Source organism: Triticum dicoccoides, chromosome 7B (assembly GCF_002162155.2).
Source record: "Triticum dicoccoides isolate Atlit2015 ecotype Zavitan chromosome 7B, WEW_v2.0, whole genome shotgun sequence".
In the NCBI taxonomy this organism is placed as follows: domain Eukaryota; kingdom Viridiplantae; phylum Streptophyta; class Magnoliopsida; order Poales; family Poaceae; genus Triticum; species Triticum dicoccoides.
In genome coordinates, this window is record NC_041393.1 from 253834162 (window position 1) to 253846356 (window position 12195).

Here is a 12195-nt window from a genome sequence, read left to right on the forward strand (position 1 = left end):
GATGAGATAGTGGCTATCGTTTTCGGTGGAGTAGACATTCAAGATCCAACTACGAACGTGCGAGGATGTGACACCTTAGCAATCGCTAAACCAACTACAAGAAGTTATTGACCATGAAGGTCTATTTTCTACACCCAAACGAAGAACAAGTAAGAAATTAAAATTGCAATCTGAATATTTCGAATATAAGAGGAAAGCTTTATTAATGAAAGTGGAATTTTGTGACATCTTGGTATGGTCGTAGAACACAAATGAAGGACGCGAAGTTGCAGCTATGACGAACTTTTAATATAAATAAAATCCAAGTCTAAACGTTGCCTTAAGGGTTGTATTTATAGGGGAAAATAGGGGGGATTTCGTCCACCCTTGGGAAGGTGGTACTAAAACACCTCCTCAGTCGTTTCCCCTACAATACGAACTCTAAAAATAACCTACGAAGTTGTATTTCAAAATTACATGGGCCTGACCCAAAAATAATGTGGCGCAACACCTATATTAAGCTATGGACGAAATTTATGAAAGGGCATCTTGTATATTTCATTCATGTCCTTGGATGTCATCATGGTGACTCCAAAGTGCTGAAAACTCCACCAGAAACTTTGTTCTTGTTCCCCTTGCGCGCTTATCATCTCCATGCTTGATCATGCTCCAGTGTTCATCCTTCTTGTCCATGTTGGGTCCTTCATTTGTTAGCAAAACAAAAGTATCCAATTTAGGCAGCATCATATTCTCATGAACATTAGAATCGTTACCAAGAAACGAAAGTACCCGATATTTTAGTTGTCGTGCACGAGCTCTAGTAATTGCTCCATTATATGTATCAGCAGGGGTTGTGGGTATAACTGCAGTAGTGATGCCCTCATCATCCTCCCCTTCTTGAATTGAAGTCGTCCTCGTTGGGAGCTCATATTCCTCACTCATATAAGGTTTCAAATCTACAATGTTAAAAGTAGGACTAACCCCAAAATCTGCAGGCAGCTCATGTTTGTATGCATTATCATTTATTTTCTCTAACACCTTGAAAAGACCATGAGCACGTGGCATAAGCTTTGACTTGCGAAATCAGGAAACCTATATTTGCGTAAATGTAACTAAACAAGATCTCTAGGTGCAAAGACAACATGTTTTCTACCCTTATCTCTAGCAAGTTTGTATTTAGCATTCATACGCTCAATGTTTTCCTTGGTTAACTCATGGATTTTCAAGATCAATTCATCACGTTGTTTAGCGTCAAAATTAAGCTTCTCTGAAGATGCAAGAGATAACAAATCAATATGTGCACGAGGTAGCAAAACCATACACAATTTCAAAAGGTCACATCTTGGTAGAATGCAGCGAACGATTATAGGTAAATTCAGTATGAGGCAAGCATTCTTCCCACATTTTCAAGTTATTGTTCAAAATATCCCTAAGCATAGTAGACAATGCTCTACTGACTACTTTAGTTTGACCATCAGTTTGGGGGTGACACGTAGTACAAAAAGCAGTTTAGTCCTCAACTAAGCCCATAAACATCTCCAAAAGTGGCTAAGAAATTTAGTATCACGATCTGAAACAATTGTATTTGGCACACCATGCAAGCGAATAATTTCACAAAAGAACAAATGAGCAACATTAGTAGCATCATCACTTTTATGACATGGTATGAAGTGTGCCATTTTCGAAAATCTATCCACGACAACAAATATGCTACCCCTCCCCTTCTTTGTTTGAGGTAAACCTAAAACAAAGTCCATAGATATGTCCTCCCATGGAACACTAGGTACATGCAAAGGCATATATAAACTATGATGATTGAGTCGTGACTTAGCTTTTTAACATGTACTGCAGCGAGCAACAAAACTCTCAACACCCCGTCTCATCTTTGGACAAAAGAAATGTGTAGCAAGCACGTCCTCCGTCTTCTTCACGCCAAAATGTCCCATTAATCCTCCTCCATGCGCCTCCTGCAACAACAAAAGACGAACGGAGCTAGCTGGAATGCATAGCTTGTTAGCGCGGAACACAAATCCATCATTAATGATGAACTTGTTCCATGTTCTTCCTTCTTTCGGAAGGTCCTTTCACAGCAACCCATGAGGTTTTGGGGTGCTGCTCAGGTTTCCAGTAGGTCCCATCATCATTGAGTTTCCTCTCAAAGGCAATACCCTCTTTCCTAGGGTTCCTGTGCAAGATTTGCTTTTTGAGTACATCACAAAGAGTCTGATGCCCTTTGAGGCTTTTGTATATGCCTGTCACATACAATTCCTTCAATCCTGCATTATCGTCAGTGATACTTGTGGTATCTTCAGATGAGGAATTTGTGACCACAGAGACAGTTGAAGAATTTGCAGCAATAGAAGCATTTGAACATTCAGGTGAAGAATTAGCGGATTCATGCTCAATGCATTTCAGACATGGTGGAATAAATTCTTCCTGAGCGGAACTGATCTATTGAGCAAGCAATGAATCATTTTCCTTCTGACGATCTTCATAACTCAATTTTAGCTTCTCAAGATCTTGCTTTCTCTGAAGAAATTCATAAGAAAGTTTCTCATGATCAGATATGAGAGTGTTATGATGATTTTGAAGATTGTCAAACTTAGACTAAAGTCTCTGAAGATTATCAGTCAAAGTCTTAGTTCGATTCAATTCCTCACCCAACAGGTCATCGCTTTTGTCTAGCAGATTTTGAATCTTTTTCAAAGCCTTTTGTTGTTTAACAGCAATTTTAGCCAGTTTGGAATAGCTAGGTTTGAGATTGTCATCAGATTCATCCTCACTAGATTCACAAGGGGAATGTTTGAGTACCTTGGCACCTATTGGCATGAAGCAATAGGTGGGAGCATAGTCATCGATGCTCTTGTCAGCAGAGTTGAGGAGGTCATTTTCCTTAGTGTTGAAGATGAACTTGCTGACGTAAGCAGTAGCGAGAGCTAGGCTTGCCACACCAGAGTCTGACTCCTCAGATTCCTCTTCTTCCACATTTTCCTCAGATTCAGCTTTAGAGTCCATTTCCTTGCCAATAAATGCCCGTGCCTTCTTTGAACTGCTCTTCTTGTGAGATGAAGACTTTGAAGATTTTGATGATGAGGATTTTGAAGATTTCTTCTTCTTTGAGTCATCAGAATCGTCATCTTTGTACTTATTCTTCTTTGATTCCTTTTCCCACAGAGGACAATCAGACATGTAGTGACCAGGTTTCCTGCATTTGTGGCAAGTTCTCCTTTTGTAGTCACGGGACGAGGAATCATCACTCCTTGAGGACTTTCCAAAGTGACCACAGTGAGAGAACTTCTGGAATTTCTTCACGAGCATTGCTAGCTCCTGGCTCAGTTCTTTGGGGTCACCAAGGCTACTACCCGAATCTTCACCTTCAGATTCACAGACTGCCTTGGCCTTCAGCGCACGTGATCTTCCAAAGCTCGGTCCATAGAGGTCTCTCTTCTCAACAAGCTGGAACTCATGAGTGTTTAGCCTCTCGAGGATATCATCGGGGTCTAGAGACTTGTAATCAGCTCGCTCTTGAATCATCAGTGCAAGAGTATTGAATGAGGAATCAAGTGATCTCAGCAACTTCTTCACCACCTCATGGTCGGTGATGTTAGTGGCACCAGGTGCTTGAAGCTCATTTGAGATGTCAGTGGGGCGATCGAAAGTTTGCTGAACATTTTTGTTGTCGAGTCTTTTGAAGCGGTTGAAGAGATTGCGGAGAACATCAACTCAGGAGTCACGTTGAGTGGAGACTCCTTCGTTGACCTTGGACAGTCTGTCCCAAATCAGCTTAGTAGTTTCCAAAGCACTCATTCTGCCATACTGCCCTTTGCTCAGATGGCCACATATGATATTCTTTGCTTGAGAATCGAGTTGCTTGAATATCTTCACATCAGCAGCATTTACAGATAGACTGACTGAGGGAACACCATTTTCCACAACATACCAGAGATCATTATCAATTGCCTCAAGATGCATGCGCATCTTGTTCTTCCAGTAGGGGTAGTCCGTCCCATTGAAGGTAGGACACCCAGCCGAGACCTTGATCATTCCTGCAGTCGACATAACTAAAACTCCAGGTGGTTAAACCAAAATCACACAGAACAAGGGAGAACCTTGCTCTGATACCAATTGAAAGTGCGTTATATCGACTAGAGGGGGTGAATAGGCGATTTTTACAAATTCATCACTGAGGAATTTCCAGGTGAAGAAATTCCTAAGCAACGACACACTAGCAGTGGAATAAGTACTCAGGTATAAACATAACAGAGCAACAACATAGTCATCATGATGAAATGAAAACAAGCACAGAGTACAGATAGCGTGATAACAGGATAAACAGGTTGAAGACTATGTGACTGAGGAAATCGGATTGAGGAAATAGAGAAAGTCTTCAGCCAAAGTCTTCAAATAGTAATGATCAGGTTCATCAACACATGAATGAGGAAATGAAGGGATTGAGTAAATAGAACCAGTTGGCTTGGTGAAGACAATGATTTGGTAGATCAGTTCCAACTACTGTGACAGTTGTACGTCTGGTTGGAGCGGCTGAGTATTTAATCTCGAGGACACACAGTCCCGAACACATAGTCCTCACCGTATTCTCCTTGAGCTAAAGTCACATAGACCTCGCCCAACACTTGTGGTAAGTCTTCCTAGATGACTTCCAAACCTTCACAAACTTGGTCACTCGGTGATCCACAGTTCCTCTTGGATGCTCAGACCATGACGCCCCACCGCCTGGAGGATACACAGTCCTCAAAGGTAACAAGCGTTGGTTCCACACAGTAACAATCTCTTCAGTGGTGCTCAATCACTTTGGGTTTGTAGATGTTTGGGTTTGGGTTTTGGGACTTCCTCACTTGATGATTTTTTCTCAAAGTCCTCAGAGGATGGGATGCTCTCAATGACAAGTGTCAGTTTCTCGCGGAGCAGCCAACCAGCTAGTGATTGTAGGGGCGTCTATTTATAGCCTAGGGAGCAGCCCGACATGATAAGACATAAATGCCCTTCAATGATATGACCATTAGGTGGAAGATATTTTTGGACAGCTGGCGCATAGCACAGCAACGGTCGGATATTTTAGGTTCGGATTCCTCAGGGCTATCATGTTCCTCACTGTGTAGGCAATCCGCACTGGCGAATTCCTAACTCCTCAGTCAGAACAAATTCCTCAGAGACCCGAAGATCTTCGTCTCTGTCACTGAAGAAATTGAATTAACTGATATGAGATTTCCAATGGCTACACTCGAAAGGATTGGGTAGGTGTAGGATTTTGAGATGAGCATCACATGAAAATCAGTTTCCTCAGTATTACCTCGACCCCCTTTAACAGTACGGTGATTCCTATGACTCAAGAAAGAGAAAATAAAACTTCGAAAACAAAAGTATTCACGCTTCATAATCCTCGCATGAATATCCAAGTCTTCAAGGTCACACCAATTTCTTCACTTTCAAAATCTTCAGGAGAATGAAAGTCTTCAGCTGAAGACATACATTTTTAGGGGTCGGCTTTCATCGCAAATATCAAACTCCTCATCGACTTATAAAGCATGTGTACACTCACAAACATATTAGTCCCTTAACCTATAAGTGTTCAATACACCAAAATCACTAAGGGGCACTAGATGCACTTACATGCTCCCTGGGTGATTTTGGTAAATAATGTCAACATATCTCTTATTGGACTAATATTTTCATCTAGTATATTTCAGATAAGTTCAACATTGGAGTGGCATGGACAAGAGGATGTGGAACCCCTTCTAGATGCTAAGGACAAACATTGGCAAAAGCTCAAGACTCTACATTTTCATTTTAGTGGTCCAAGATCACATTGAGTCCATAGGAAAAGCCAATACTATTAAAAGGGGATGAGATGTTGCTTACTGGCTTGCTTGCTCAAAGTGCTTAGTGATATGCTCCAAGGCCCTCAACCACTTTCTAACTTCCACATATGTCCTAAACCTAAAAGTCAAACTCAGCCCCACCGATTTGATCTATCCGGCGCCACCGAGTTCATTTGAAATAGCCACCGCTAGAAACCCTAATCAGTCCATTATCATCGTTGGGATCTCGGTCACACCGAGATGAGCTTGCAAACTCTCTGTTGCCTATTGCAATAATTTTGGTACCACCGAGATATGCAATCGGTCCCACTGAGTTTGCTTGACCAACTCTCTGTTTGCTTATTACCAAAATCGTTCTCACCGATTTTGTGTAATCGGTCAAACCAAGTTGAGGTATTACCCTAACCCTAGCACATCGGTCCCGCCGAGTTGATGTTGTCGGTCCCACCGAAAACTCTAACGTTCGCATTTTGAACTGAATCAGTCTGACCGAGTTTCACTATTCGGTCCTGTCGTGGTTCTAAGTCTGATAGTAGAAAAGGGGTAGGTATGGAGAGGCAAGATCTTAGCCATGGCGAAGATGTACACACGAGGTTTACGAGTTCAGGCCCTTCTCGGAGGAAGTAATAGCCCTACGTCTCGGTGCCCGGAGGCGGTCGATTGGTTTATGCGTGTTGTGTTACAGGGGGTGCGAACCCTTGTCCCAGAGGAGGGGGGTGGCTTATATAGAGTGCGCCAGGACCCCAGCCAACCTCCGTTACAAGGAGCTTAATGTACATAAAGTAAGGGAGTTACTGGTAACGGCAGCCTTAAATACTCTTAATGCTCATGAAGACTAAGGAATGAATGCCCGACCGTTGTGCGCTCTTTCGACTCCTGGTCTTCAATATGGTCGAGTCATTCCCCATACGGTTGAGTGAAAGTGGGGAATGATGGTCGAGTGATTACACCGTCGAGTGTATTCTTGGTCTTCTTATCTTCTGGGGTAGTGACCTTGGGTAGGACGTATAGGTCAGGCCTATGACCCTACCCCAGGTCTGTATCCTCATCAGTAGCCCCCGAATAGATTAAGGTGCGAGTGCAAAAACTGAAATTAAGCTTGACCTGTGCCTAGGGATCTCGCGAGCGCTTTCTGCACGTCTGAGTGCCTGCGTCGATGTTTGGTGTCGACTCAGTAGCCTTGATCCATTCAGTGGACAGTCGAGTGAACTGTTGATCTTATGTGCCGAGTGTCGCGTTGGAGTGCAGGATCCTGGGTGCGTTTGCGTGTAGTGTATCCCGGATTCTGCGGGATACGAAATTTTAGGGAAGCGCGCCAGACGGGGAGTGCCGAAGCGGGCGGAGCGGATAAACAGTGATTCCTTGATTCCCGCGCCGCCTTTTCGCCACGTATGCTGCACGCGACTGTTGTGGGATTTGACGGGATCGCCTGGTCCCACGCGTCAGTCACTCGGAAACAACCTCTTATAAGGTGGCCGGACCGAGGCGCTGGTACTGTGCACATCTTCTCTTCCTTCTTCTTTCTCCCCCTCTCCGCCACACCTTACTCTCCCGCTCCGACGTTGCTGCCCCGTCGCCATGGTGAAGGACAAGACAGCGACGCTAGAGCGCGCAAAGAAGATGAAGGAGGTGGCAAAGGGCAGGAAGCAGCAGCGTGGGTTGTCATCGCGCGCGAGGCTGCCGCCGGGCTAGATCCAGGGCGATTAGATCCGGTCTTCGATTCAGCAGGCGGACCTGGACGAGTTGTCGGAGTTGGGGTTAATCGCCAAGGGAGCGGCAAGGCTGCCGGAGGGGGAGATGAGCCCTCAGCCTCAGCCGGGTGAGTGTGTTCTACTCGCCACCCATGTCGACCGCGGCTTTTCACTTCCCCCGCACCCCTCTTCCGGGGGTTTCTGAACTTTTTTGGTGCTCAACTCCACCACTTCTCCCCCAACACTAGCACGTATTTAGCTGCTTTCATGTTGATGTGCGAGAACTTCTTGGGGTGTTGACCGCACTGGGGCCTTTTCAAGCACATCTTCACTATTCGTTCTCAATCGGTAAAGAAGGCGAAGTTGAGTGATTCGAAAACCCATGTCATCTAGATGTGTGGGGGTTTAGGTATCCAAAAGAGGAAAGGGAGTGACTTTCCTACTATGACTCTTCCTAATTCCGTTAGAGGCTGGCAATCGACTTGGTTCTATTGCCAGGATGTCGCGACTCCAGGTCAGTCGACCGGCCTTCCCCACTTCTCGTTTGACCGAGTCCAGACTCCTGCCCCACTGAAAGTTACAACTTGCGAGACCATGGAGACGAGGATGTTGGTAGATAGGGTGGTCCAGCTTATCAATGATGGTGTCACGGGTCTGGATCTGTTGGAGGTGTTCCTCAGTCGACATATCCAGCCTCTCCAGGCCCGCGATCATCCGATGTGGCTGTATTCCAGACCGGACAACACTGCACGGGTTCATCCAGAAGAAGTACCGTCTGCAACAGTAGCTTCGTGGCTGAGAAGCATTACAGACAATCAGGACAATCCCAGAGGATCTAGGCGAGTCGTCCCCTTTAGCAGCGACAACCCACCCGACAAGGTATGCTTTTTGCTCCGACTGTTTCCCATTCATGTTCCGACTATACTTGAGATTGACCGACTCATGTTTGACCAACTTTGTTCTGCAAGAGTTCACTGAGATGCATTCGATGCCCAATCGCGAGCAGGCTTTGGGGCACACCCAGGAGGGGGAAGACAGCGCGGAAGATAGTGATGAGTGGGATTCTCAGGAAGACGACGAGGAGGAGGAGGAGAGCGAGGAGTCGGACGAGGAGGAGGAAGTTGACTCGCCGCTGTGCTCCGAACGTCGATCCAAACAACAGCATGACCCGGCCGGCGGGCGCGGGAAAGGTGTGGGTCCGAGTGCCAATACCCAGAAGCGCACTCGGACGTCGACTCCGGAGCCGATGGAGAAGGTGGCCAAGCAACCTAGAGTTGCTCCCTCCAAGGCTCGGAAGACACTACCGCGCATCAAGATGGACGTCCCCGTTGCCTCAGGGTGGGTATCTTCTTTGTGTTTCCGTAAGTCGACTGAAAAATTTCTTGATCTGACCAACCCATCCTTGTGTCTTTCCAGCCCTACCTCCGCTGCCACTGACATGGACGTCGACAAGGCACCAGGAGACGAAGAGGCCACCTCTTGAGCTGGTAAGTTCATTCGACCAAGTTCTGTTTAGTCGAGTGAATGGCCAATTGATTGAAACTTGACATTTCTCTTCTTATGTAGCTCCACAAGATATCGTTGTGCTTCCTGATGACGAAGAAGAAGAAGTGCCTCTACAGGAGAGGAAGAAGAAGAGTGGGAGCTCAAGCAGGAGGAAGCTTGAAGTCCAGGTCCCTCAGTCGACATCGGCGCCTGAAGCGATGGTCCGGACCAACGTCACATTTGTTAACCCGTTGACGACTGATCGTCCGTCGGGGTCGACTGCGCAGACACCTGCTGCACCGGTACAACTCCACTCATCTGACATGGTAGCTACTTCGTCCCCTCTGGAGCCATCTCTCTTCGCTACATATCAAACTCCAGACGACATGCCGAGTGCTGCTAGGGAAGCTCTTCGCCAGGCGAACCTTGTCATGGAGCGGGTGAAAGTGATGCATGAAGCCAGTCAGATAGCTTACAACGCCAGCACTGCTGTTCAGACCAACATTCAGGTCAGCAAAACTCTGATTGAAATTTCTGGATGTCACTTTTATATCTGATCACCCACTGGGTGTTCTTTCATTTAGAACTCAGGAAATCTTCAATTCTGCACTTTTTCGAATCAGTGGGGGCACGTCGAGTGCACCCACTGGGTGTAGTCCCCGAGACCACGGTCGCTGCTGGCAGTCGACCGAGGTCTAATGATGTGTCTCTTTTTTTTTCTGAACTCATGTTGAGTATTGATCTGATCCAGTGGGGGCATGCTAAGTGCACCCACAGGGTGTAGTCCCCGAGACTACTGTTGAAAACTTGATTCGGCAGTGTCTTAGAGTAACTCTTTGCTTTCACTCGGCTCTGCGATCTGTCGACTGATATGTTCTGTCTTTCTGGTTGTAGAGGTCTTGTGATCTTGGAGCTCGGCTCACCGAGTTGAAGAAGAAACATATCAATGTTGAACTTGACCTCAAACTTGCGAAGAAGAATTTGAAGACTGCCCAACGAGAAACGGCCATCATGGGAGGTAATTACTCGACCATCCTGTCTGTTTTGTAACTTCATGCTTCGCGCTATTTTTTCCCTCAGTCTCTTTGAACCGAGTGATTTCACACGAGCAGATGTGCGTAGTGAAAATTGTCAACTTCAGTCTCGTCTGAAGAGTGTTGTTTCTTTAGAGAGGGTGAAGGAGGCTTTGGAGCAGAAGGATCTGGATCTGGCAGCCGCTCAGAAGGAGGCACGCGAGAAGACGAAGCTTGCAGACCAGAAGCTGGCTTCGGTCAGCAAACTGGAGGAGGAGAACGAGAAGCTGAAGGCTGCTATCACAGGCGCCAACCAGGAAGTTCAGCAACTGAAGAAGGACAAGGAAAATCTAACCACTGAAGTTGGCGGCCTTAAGACCAAGACCGACAAGCTAGAGTCCTATCTGGAGCAACTCGCCGCCAAACTTGTTCTAAAGCTTGAAGGTATGATCAGGCGACTCATAACTTTGTTGCCGATTGAACTTTATCATCTCGTCATCGACTCACTGTTGCAATGGGACAGAACTGTGTCAGGACTTTGAGGCCGAAACTGGGCGGGTCAAGACAGGTCTCGACCCCATCAACTGTCCCATGAAAGATGAAGTTGCGATGAACTTGCTTCGGCTGGAATCGCGCTTGGACGGTGCAGTCGACTATCTGGCTCGGCTGAAGGTAGTGATGACTCGAGTGGATGCTGAGCTCTAGCCTCGGGAGGAACTGTCTCAAGACCTCGAGTCCTTGATGGCTCGGCTAAACTAGATTCCAAGTCGAGTGCAAGAGTGTAAGAAATCCTCTGCCCGCTGTGGTGCTGATGTCGCTTTGTCTCTGGTCCGAGTGCACTGCAAGGAAGCTAAGGAAGACAAGTTGGCAGCTCTCAAAGTGGCAAACACTAAGAAGCATTCCTTCCAGGATTTCATGGACACTTTCCTCGAGGCAGCCACTCGCATCGCCGACAGCATCGACCTCGACAGCTTCTGCGACCCGGCCAGTCCTTCCCCCGCCGAGTAACAAAAGAAAAACATTATGCTATCACTTTTATTTGCCTCGTAATGCCGAGTGAATTTGTAACCATTAAAACTCCTTTGGGCCTGATGCCCGAGCACTTTATTCTGCGGTTAAGACACTTTGGATTTGTCACCTCATAAACTGCGTCTATCTTCGAACGAAAACCGTTTTCCCTCGAATTGTTGTCTGTTTGCTTGATGCAGCTGCTGGAGAAGGTTGGCCAGTCGACTGATCGGGTGATCCTTGAGCAACCTTGATTAGCTTAACAGCAAGGCGTTCCAGTCGACTGATCGGACGATCCTTGAGCAGCATGGATCAGCTCATCAGCAAGGCACTCGACAATGGTCTCGACGTCCCTGTCAACCGATTGGGTGATCCTTGAGGGGCATTGATCAGCTCATCAGCAAGGTATTCAGCAATGGTCTTGACGTTCTTGTCAACCGATTCGGTGACCCTTGAAGAGCATTGATCCGCTCATCAGCAAGGCACTCACCAATGGTCTCGTCATTCCAGTCGACCAATCGGGCCCATTGATCAGCTCATCAGCAAGGCACTCAGCAATGGTCTTGACCTTCCTGTCAACCAATTAGGTGATCCTTGAGGAGCATTTATCAGCTCATCAGCAAGGCATTCAGCAATGGTCTTGATGTCCCTGTCAAGCACCTGGAAAGGTTTTTCAAACTTAGGCGAGCATTTGGCTGCAGCTAAGCCTCCGAGTGGGAGGATCGCTCACCACTCGGTAGGATTTTTCAAACGTAGGCGAGTACGGAACTGCAGCTAAGCCCCCGAGTGGGAGGTTTGCTCACCACTCGGTAGGATTTTTCAAACTTAGGCGATACGGGACTGCAGCTAAGCATCCGGGTGGGAGGTTCGCTCTCCACCTGGTAGGATTTTGTTACTTAGGCGAGCACTGGGCTGCAGCTAAGCCCCCGAGTGGGAGGTTCGCTCTCCACTCGGTAGGATTTTTATTACTTAGGCGAGCACTGGGATGCAGCTAAGCCCCCGAGTGAGAGGCAGACTCATCACTCGATAGGGTTTTTACCACTTAGGTGAGTACTGGGCTGTAGCTAAGCCCCCGAGTGAGAGGCAGACTCATCACTCGGTAGGATATTTATCACTTAGGCGAGCACTGGGCTGCAGCTAGGCCCCCGAGTGAGAGGCAGACTCATCACTCGGTAGGAT